Raw genomic sequence first — 10,000 nt, 5'->3', positions numbered from 1 at the left:
CAAGTGTGTATTGCCTATAGTCAAGCATGGTGGTTGGAGTGTCATGGTCTGGGGCTGCATGAGTGCTGCCAGCACTGGGGATCTACAGTTCATTGAATACCAACATGTACTGTGCCATACTGAAGCAGAACATGATCCCCTCCCTTCGTAAACTGGGCCGCAGGGCAGTATTGCAACATGATAACGACCCCAAACACACCTCCGAACGACCACTGGCTTGCTAAAGAAGCTGAGGGTAAAGGTTATGGACTGGCCAAGCATGTCTCCAGACCTAAACCCTATTGAGCATCTTTGGGGCTTCTTAAAACAGGAGATGGAGGAGCGCAAGGTCTCCAGTATCCACCAGCTCCGTGATGTTGTCATGAATGAGGGGAAGAGGATTCCAGTGGCAACCTGTGAAGCTCTGGTGAACTCCATGCCCATGAGGGTTAAGGTAGTGCTGGAAAATAATGGTGGCCACACAAAATATTGACACTTTGGGCCCAATTTGGACATTTTAACTCAGGGGTGTACTCACTTTTGTAACCGGCAGTTTAGACATTAATGGCTCTGTGTCGAGTTATTTTGAGGGGACAGTAAATTTACACTGTTATATAAGCTGTACACACGCTACTTTACATTGTATCAAAGTGTCATTTATTCAGTGTTGTCCCATGAAAAGATATAATGAAATATTTGAGGAAATGTGAGGGGTGTACTCACTTTTGTGAGATACTGTATATAGCTATATATGTATATACACATATATACACATATATATATATATATATATACATATATATATATACACATACTTTTTTTTTAAGAATCTGCAGTCCAATACACAGTCAATTTTTATCTAATCATCAAATGTTTATTTAAATTTAACCCACTGATTATTTAATGTTTAATACATTTTTATTAATTTATTAAACATTCAATATGGAGCTGTGGAAAAGGGGTCGGATTAAATAAGCTTTGCACTTCTCCCTACTCCTTCTCAGGCATATCAATTTAATAACAATGACATTTGTTTTCTTTTTTTGTGAAATAATGTGATTTTCATTTTATTTTTATTTTTTTTGTATTTTTCACCTGCCTGCTGTAAATCGTTGGGTCTGAGTTGGCGGGGATTCAGACCAGAGCATTAACAATAACTATATTAAAATTATATTCTTTTCACTGATGGTCTGGTTTGCTGTTACAGGTCATGTGTGTTCATCAGAGTGAAACATTTGATTGTTTCATAAACATGTAAAAGTTCCTTATCGGCTCTTTAATCTGCCAATATGTGCTTATGCTATTTGTTTGATAATTTTTAACTGAACATATTGAATCCACTTCTTACCAATAAATAAATAAAGAATTGTGCCACAGACAGCAGAGATTGCAGAGGCTCAATAAACAGCTCTGGAAAAAATTTAGAGACACACCACTCCAAATGTCCAGTGTCTCTTGTTTTACTCTTTATAGGCATGTGTTTGAGTAGAATGAACATTTTGGTTTTATAATATAAACTACTGACAACATTCCTACCAAATTCCCCACAAAAAATATTGCCATTAAGAGCCTTTCCATTAAGTAACGTAGAGATGAAGATTTAAGAAAGATCCAGACTGGTCTCTTCATTTTTTCCCGGGCTTCTCTCCATCACAACAAGAAGTGATAAATGTCAGGGGAGATATGAGCCACTGCAGCTATCGGTTCTGATGCAGTGTGTGTGTGTGTGTGTGTGTGTGTGTGTGTGTGTGTGTGTGTGTGTGTGTGTGTGTGTGTGTGTGTGTGTGTGTCATCAAACAGTCGGCATGGACAGACCATGGGGGGGGGGCATAAACAGAGTGGGTGGGAGAGGGAGACACACACACAGTCACAGACAGTAACACACAAGCACACACACAGTAACACACACACACAGACACAGATAAACACCAACACACACACACACACACACACACAGAGGGCCAAAAGGGTTATAAACTAAAATGTATCTAAGCCATCGGCAATCTCTCAGAGCATGGATCTAGTGCGTGAAAGGGCAAGTGGGGTTTAAACCTGTCACGTCTAATAAAAGTCCTCTTCCCCACACGCCCCCCAAGGCCTAACACACACACACACACACACACACACACACACACACACACACACAAACACACACGAAACACCTGGTCTGGCCTGCAACTGGGTCAACAGCTGTCTGCCAGCCAGGCTCTCTGCTTGGCTCTGTCAAGAAAACATGGCAATTCATACCCTGAGTCTCTTTACCTATTAAAGGTGCTACGAGGAACTTTTAAATATTTCTGAAACAGTCTAATCTTTCCTCTGATGATCATGAATGACATGTAAGAGCAGTGCAAATAATGCTGTTTTTATGATAGTTTTTCTTAATGCCTTTGTCATGGGTATATACTATACGCTCACCCAGGAACAACAGCTGGCGTAATAAAAACACTACCGCAGAGCACCTTTAACTAACTTACAAGGAAAATTAGGCACAGAAAGAAATTATGAGGAATTATGCACTTTGAAGAAAAAAAATAATCAAAATGTTGGAAATAAATTTGAAGTTGAGTTTTTGTGAATGAAGTGGAAATGTGTAGTAATACAGTTGACATTTCAAGACTTCTGTAAAGTTAGAAAGATGGTGACAGATACAAACGTCTGGGATCAATGAATCACAATCCAGTGGTACAGTAACATACACACACAGCCTAGACACCGTAAACTGGCATGTTTCTATAGCTACGGCGGGCCCCCTTTGTTTACATGCCCGTTTACAGAGCCTAGGCTGTGAATTAAACCTGCAGTGTGTAGAATTTTGGGTTTTATTTCCTAGCAGATTTTGTAGAAAGTAATTATAATATCCATAAGTACATTCAATTTAGTGCATAATAGCTGAAAAAAATGTTTAGAATTATTTATTTTTCCCTTAGAAAGGGTCTCATATATGTCCATATTTCTGCATATTTTGGACCAAGGCCTAGTGCTGCCATCTTGAAAGTGTCATAGTTGGAATGTCATCAGGTGGATTGTTTAAAATTTAGAATTGTTCTTGTCCTTGAAGGCCACTGTAGCTTCTGTTATTATTCGAAAGGGTTGGGGTTACCCAGGGAGTGTTGCATTCTAGAACTTTGTAGAACTTTTTTGATGATGTCATATTACACACTGCACCTTTAACACCAGATGTGTTATCTTCAGTTCACACACAGTACGGACAGTACGCGGACTGTGACGAGATATTCACTGATTTTGACAAGAAGGGATTTTGACAACGAGCTTTCTCCAGAATCACTGACTACACCTTTAATTGTTTAAAATTGCCTAAAGACCTCTCCCTCTCCGTTTAAACTGGCATTGACATAAGTCTATACAGAATGCAATTATCAAAAAACGCAAATCCAGCGAGTATTGTTAAAGAAAACCTCCTCTTGCCTAAGCTGTCTGTCAGAGACGCACGATCAATAAAAGACAGAAGGACATTGATTTTCTAAGTTGTTTGAATCACTTTTGCACTAAAAGCTTTAACACTATTTAGACACGATGGATCGATGTCGTAATGAATCGTACGGCGTGCAGTGCTGGAGCCAAATTACCTTCAGTTAGAAAAGTTTAGACTTGTATCCTCTTTTCTGGGAGTGTGAGTGATATGAAGAAACAAGGAACACAAGCTAAGAAAAATGCCTTCTGTTGAGGTAAACTCATTAAAGTAAATGTCAAGTTTCACATACTCTTTCTTTTTACTACACTACAGTACATACTAAAGTACAGAAGATGTTTAGGGCCACAGACAGGTAGAGAAAGCAAATCAGATAAGGAAGATTCTTTTTTCATTATGTCGAGAAATGTCAAGAATAAAGACAAATACTCCAAAATGCTCTTGGAGTTGGTGGGGGCATATATGTTTTTTCAGCATACTACAATTGACGTGCACATGTATTGGGACATCCTAAATCTTTTTCTGGCATACTTAATAGTAGGGAAGTATGGGGATTGGGACGCAGGGCATGTATTTTCAGCTATAAGGCGAAACAGGGGACCTTGTTAGGACAGTTAGATCCCTGATGCGATTACTGTAATTAGTGCTGAACAATAGTAATTATGTCTTAGTGCGCCCCCTCTGTCTCTAGGTAACCTGTGCTCAGCCCCTGTGATAGGAAGGGAAGAGCTAAGCTGAAGACCTTGTATTGTATTTTTGATGTGTGGAGGTGTGGAGGGTAATTATGATTGAATGTCTCTGTTGGAAACTGGAGGAGGGAGAGAGAGAGACAGGTAGAGGGATGGAGGGAGGGAGGGAGGGAGGGAGAGAGGGATGGACATGTATATATATATAGAGAGAGAGAGATGGTGGTCTGGAATAAGTTGAATAGCTGATGTTCCAACTATTAAAATCACAGGTACACATTGTTTTCAGATACAGTTGACCACTTTAACTGCCATTTCAAGCTCCCGAAATCCATGTTTATATATATATATATATATATATATATATATATATATATATATATATATATATATATATATATATATATATATATTCCCATTGGAGAAAATGACATCATGTAATACGAAAGAGGACACTTAATTGAATAAATAAACCAATAATGATCACCCAGCTGTTCTGTGGCTCGACTCACCATTGCAGCCTCCTTGTTAAAGATTATTTTTTGGCATTTTCAAGCTTTATTTGATAGTACAGAGTTGAAATGGGGAGAAAGAGAGAGAGAGAGAGAGAGAGAGAGAGAGAGAGAGAGAGAGGGGATGACCTGCAGTAAAGGTTCACGGGTCGGATTTGAACCCGCGACCACTGCAATGAAGGCCGGAGCCAATATGGTACACGCTCTATCCACTACGCCACCGGAGCGCCCCAATTGCAGCCTCTTTACGGGAATTGTTTAGTTCATCCCAAACCAACTGACGCTCAAACAACAGCTTGAGGACAGGACCATTAAACCGACCGTTAAATATTTATTCTGGATTTTTCTACCATTTTTGGCGCAGCGTCGCATTAACTTTCTTTGACTATTGCGTCAGGGTTAGAATGAGGTCTCTCTAGCCTTGGGGTTGTAAAAGGAACTGTAGATTGGTGCCAGGTTTCTGTCAGGAACATAATAATCAGCGCACATTTTGTATAAACAGCGTAAAGTCATAGGCCGTGTCTGAACTGCCATTCTAGCGTCCTACATCCTACATACTCATGCATACTCTCTACTCAAAGATCGATTGTGTATGCGAGCTGCGTCTAAACGTTCTCAGTTGAAGTATACTCAAGCAATGAAGAATTTCTTCTTCTTCTTATAAGATTCAGGCAGTTTAGACACTGTTAAGCTTATAACCGCCCTCTACAGGTTAGATATTGAACTAGACTTTTACAGTCCTGTGTTCATCATCTGTGTTTTAGATCTCTTGTTTTATAATAATGATGTTTTGAGGCGGAGGATCCCTCCGACGCTCTCTGTCCGGCTCATCAGCACTCAGCTGTCTGTGAGTTGAGCTGGACGAGCCGCGGTGTGTGGAACAGCGATCTGTTCTAATCTCTCTCCACTATCAGACTCACAACACTCATTTCACTTAGTGACTCTAATGTTGTTAGGTATTTATCTTCATCTCTTATCTATTGTAAGAGTTTATGAATGACTGCACGTACAGTTGTCAGATCGCGGAACCCCAAACAATGTTGTTGCCTAGCAACTTGCTCGAAAATATTTCATTTTCCTGGGCGGGTAGAATTGACCCAGTGCATTGTGGGGCGGTTGAGTAGGAAAAGTATACAATCGATTCATACCCAAAATCTTCCCGGAAGTTAGTACTCATCCGGGAATTTCTCACATACCCAAACTCGCATACCCAACCGTCACATACTCAAATTGAAGTCAAAATGAGTATGAGTAGGACGTTAGTATGGCAGTTCAGACACGGCCTATAGGTTGCGTTCCGAATCGCATACTTTCTACTATATAGTATGGTAGAAAAAAGATTTAGGATGTCCCGATTCTTGTGGCCAGATTTAGGATGGTTAGAAGTACCCGGATGTCCTACTTCATGCGGCCAAGATTGTTAGTGTTGAAAAGTGCATCCTATTTGGGCGATTCTGACCCACAATCCAGTGCGCACGTGAAGTAACGTAACATCGACGAAGCCTCCATATGAAAACAAATGGGGATGCGACGGATATAAAAGCAAGAGGCAAGATCAAGGCACAATGTTATGATGAAATAAGAGAGAAAAGTATGTCCCAATAGTATGCCTACTGCATCCTAACTAGATTCTTTTTATCGTCGGATGTAGTATGTAGAATAGAAAAAAGAAAGAGTATGCGATTCGGAACGCAACCAAACTTTTCTGCTTTTTATACTTTGAGCGTCTTGTCTGAAAAACATATTGTATGTATGTGCTCTGTAACGTTCTGTAGAAAATGAAGGAAAAGCAAAACATTGCAAATGTGTCGGGAATCGTTTTGCAATAAAATTGTTGATGGTGATTCGGAATCAATACAAATTAATTAACGGTACAAATTAAAATCTCTACGGGTTACTGCCTCTGTGAAATACCCAGAGATCCTTTCTTTCAGTAAAGTCGCTGGTAAACTAATCATAGACGTCGATTACGGGGGGGATGGGGGGTACATGTACCCCCCACTTTTCGTCAAGACTCATTTTGTCCCCCCCACTTTTTAAGCCGGACATGGAGTGCGTCCAGCCGTATTAAAACACAGCGTCAAGGTCTCTCTCTCTCTCTCTCTCTCTCTCTCTCTCACACACACACACACACACACACACTAGTTTGCACACCAGAGAAAACATGCTACGAAGTCTCCGCTAGTTTGCACACCAGAGAAGACTGATGCATTTCAATCAGCAGCAGAGAGACAACGGCGAGTTGCTTTATAAGTGTCCCGTTGTGAAGTGTAAACTGTAGGGATTACCATCCTCTATGCCCACTAATGACTGTTAATGTAGCGGACACTAACAGCAGCTTGTGTCGCGGCACATGGATACTGACGATGTTGTTTACAGTGACGTGCGGTCAGGGTACTGCCTACACTGGCGCCCTGTGCAAAAAAAATAAATAAAATAAAATATAAACTTATATTTGTATTATTACTGTTACTGTTAATTATTTCGATCTTTACATGTAATCCGCGATTACTTTAAAAAAGTGTAGACGTTTTGATTCGAAACGTGGCAGTTAGAAAGTTACGCCAAAAAAATATTGTGCCTTTGCTGTTTCCCATTCATTGTGTACGGCAAAGAATCAGTGCCTTTGCGCCTATTCATTGTGGACGGCAAGAAAAAAAAAAGTTTTCGTGCATGCGCACTTGATTCTGTATTATTTAACATGTACGCAAATAAGCATAATTCTTTGTGCCTTTTTTACGTAAATGGTATGCCACATAAGCCTTTACATTACATATCATTCATGGACCAATTAAAATCGAGATATTACTAGACATTTACGCAGCTTAGGCCAACGTCATTACGTTGGCTATGCTCATTCACGTCGCATTACCCCCGCGGATTTTTAAGTCAACATTGCAGCTGCCGTGCCCGCAGATATTTCAGACTGGAGGAATTTTAACAAATTGGATTATAATTTAAAAAGGAACAGAATGAATAGCAAGAGAAAGGCCTGCGCCAGCCTTGGACGGTGTACAGCAGCAACAGGGACAAACAATGTTCGAGCATTTCAAACGGACAGGTAGCCTACATGAACGGAAGGATGCTAGCTAGCTGTGCTGTCAGTCAGACTGTCACTGGATTACTATCGTCTTGCTTATTTCTACAGCCAGGGAGTCAGATTGGTGAGTCAGAAACTTTTTTGGGGTTTATTTAATAATAAAGTTGGATGAATTGATACCTAGTGCAATCCATTCTGCATTTTATATTCAATTGAGCAGTTGTGTTTTCATTGTTACTGACGGACAAACCTAAGCTCTGCAATGTGGATAAATGGTTACATTCTGATGCTGGACAGGTCCATGGGGCATATGCTACTGGTACTTTATCTATTAAGATAAAGTTTATGGAGTGGAGTTGCCATCAGTTATGCTGTAGTCCTACGTAATGATGAATGCTGTCTTTTATTTTTAAGTTGAATAGAAGTAGTACCGGTAGTTTGAATCGGCGAAGGTTTGACTTGTTGCCTTACGTTTTTTCGGCCCTCGGTGTGAGGGACGGGTCCGTTAAGTCGATGGATGCGATGTTTAATCATTTAGACCAAACTACAGTAGGCTACGGGGAAACCTGAAGTCACCGTCGTGACATTTCATATACGTCCCGAGAGAGAGAGAGAGAGAGAGAGAGAGAGAGAGAGAGAGAGAGAGGCCGTGCGTGCCTGTTTGTTGTTTATTGTTTTTGATTTAACAATATATAGGTTTAGAGAAATCTGGCTTTCAGAACTCAGTGCCTACCCACTCACTGACCTCACCGCACGTCACTGGTTGTTTATCAAGAAGTAATTGAAGCTGATCATGGCTATGCTACTAGCTAGGTTGCCATGGAGACCGAGGCGGAGTAATATTGTTGTGCGACAGTCCAGCCGTGCTTCGGCTCGATTTGAGCACGGTCAAAATGCCTTCGACCAATCAGATTGCTCAGTCGGAACTACCTTTCCAAGCTCCCTTTGTTTACGTCATGTTTGGTTGGGCTACGGGGAGCAGCTAGTGGCTCATATGTCCGCTGCTTTTTGAAAATGCTTTTTTCATCAAATGTGTCAGACATCAGTGTTTTGTATATATTGTATTCATTAGTGAGCGGGTATGCCGTCTTTCAGAACCGTTCATTACCTGCACTAAAGAGAAAAAAAGATGTTTCCTCATTGTCCCCCCCACTTTTGAAAATGCACTCCAGAATGCCTGTTTGTCCCCCCCACTTGTTTAGCCAAATCGACGTCCATGAAACTAATGCTTGTGATATAAGATGTCTAACTTTCACACATATTAGAGCTTAATCATTGATGTATCGTGGTGTTGTTGTGGATCACTTGGCTGTAAAATGTATTTTTTTTTGGAAATTGTAATGGGTTTTTTTGTTGAGGTTATACTGTTATGGAGAAAAAAAAATGAAGAGACCACTCCACATGATAAGTATCTCTGGTTTTTTCCCATTAATGGGTTATGTGTTTGAGTCAAATGGATATGTGTTTGTTTAAATACTGACAACATTTCTAGCAAATGCCAAATGTCATGTAGAGCATTTCCATTAACTAATGCAGAGCTGTTGTTTTCATGAGAGAGAAATTGAGATTTTAATTGGTGTCAAATTTTTCGACAGATGTATTTGCTTGACATTTAGCACTGAGAGAAAGGGAACATATAGTATCTAATATAGTACCAACAAAACCCCACATACCACTAAGAATATCATACAGCCATGCTTTTCTATCCATTCATTTTGCAATCAAAACATGTTAGTTTTGTTTTCCTTCATTTTTTCAACAGCACAGAGAGAAAGGTAACCTCCAAAATAACAATACACCAAACTAACTATAGAATCAAGAACACATATCATAAAACCATGCATCTCCTCCCATTCATGACTATATCATAAAAGGAGAAGTAAGTGATGTGAATCGTACTCGCTCCCACACATATATAATAAAACATTGCATCTACTCCCATTCATAACTGTACAATTGCAAATACATCTGTAAAAACCAAAGTGTACTCACTTCAGAATATAACAAACAAAACTAATCATAGCATCAAACAATGCCCCATTCTACTGATAACCCCACATACTTCTAAGAATATCATAAAACCATGCATCCCCTCCCATTCATAACTGTAACTTTAAAGGAATACTTCACCCATACGGAACCGGCGTTCTATCATTATAAAATCACTATAATAGTATAATGAATTAGGTTTTTCTCCCCTCAGTCTTCCCTCAGTCTTCCCTTGGCCCAGCTGTCCTGTTAATCCTAACCCTACATTTTACCATGCGTGATGTCACACACGGGAAAATGTAGGGTTAGAAAGTGAGACCATAAAACACTCTTTCTGCCTTTTCTCAGACTAGGATGAACT

At 40.0% G+C, this 10,000-nt stretch overlaps 1 protein-coding gene across 1 annotated transcript in view; it reads right to left on the bottom strand.

Annotated features, from left to right (window-relative positions):
* The window catches only part of cacna1ab (calcium channel, voltage-dependent, P/Q type, alpha 1A subunit, b), a gene marked incomplete at both ends in the record, with an annotated part of 236,991 nt that overhangs the window by 226,433 nt on the left and 558 nt on the right, over window positions 1–10,000 (bottom strand). The gene's annotated exons all lie outside the window — the stretch shown is intronic.

Source organism: Ammodytes marinus (assembly GCF_949987685.1).
Source record: "Ammodytes marinus genome assembly, chromosome: 6".
NCBI lineage: Eukaryota > Metazoa > Chordata > Actinopteri > Uranoscopiformes > Ammodytidae > Ammodytes > Ammodytes marinus.
This window is presented reverse-complemented; position numbering and strand designations above follow the sequence as displayed.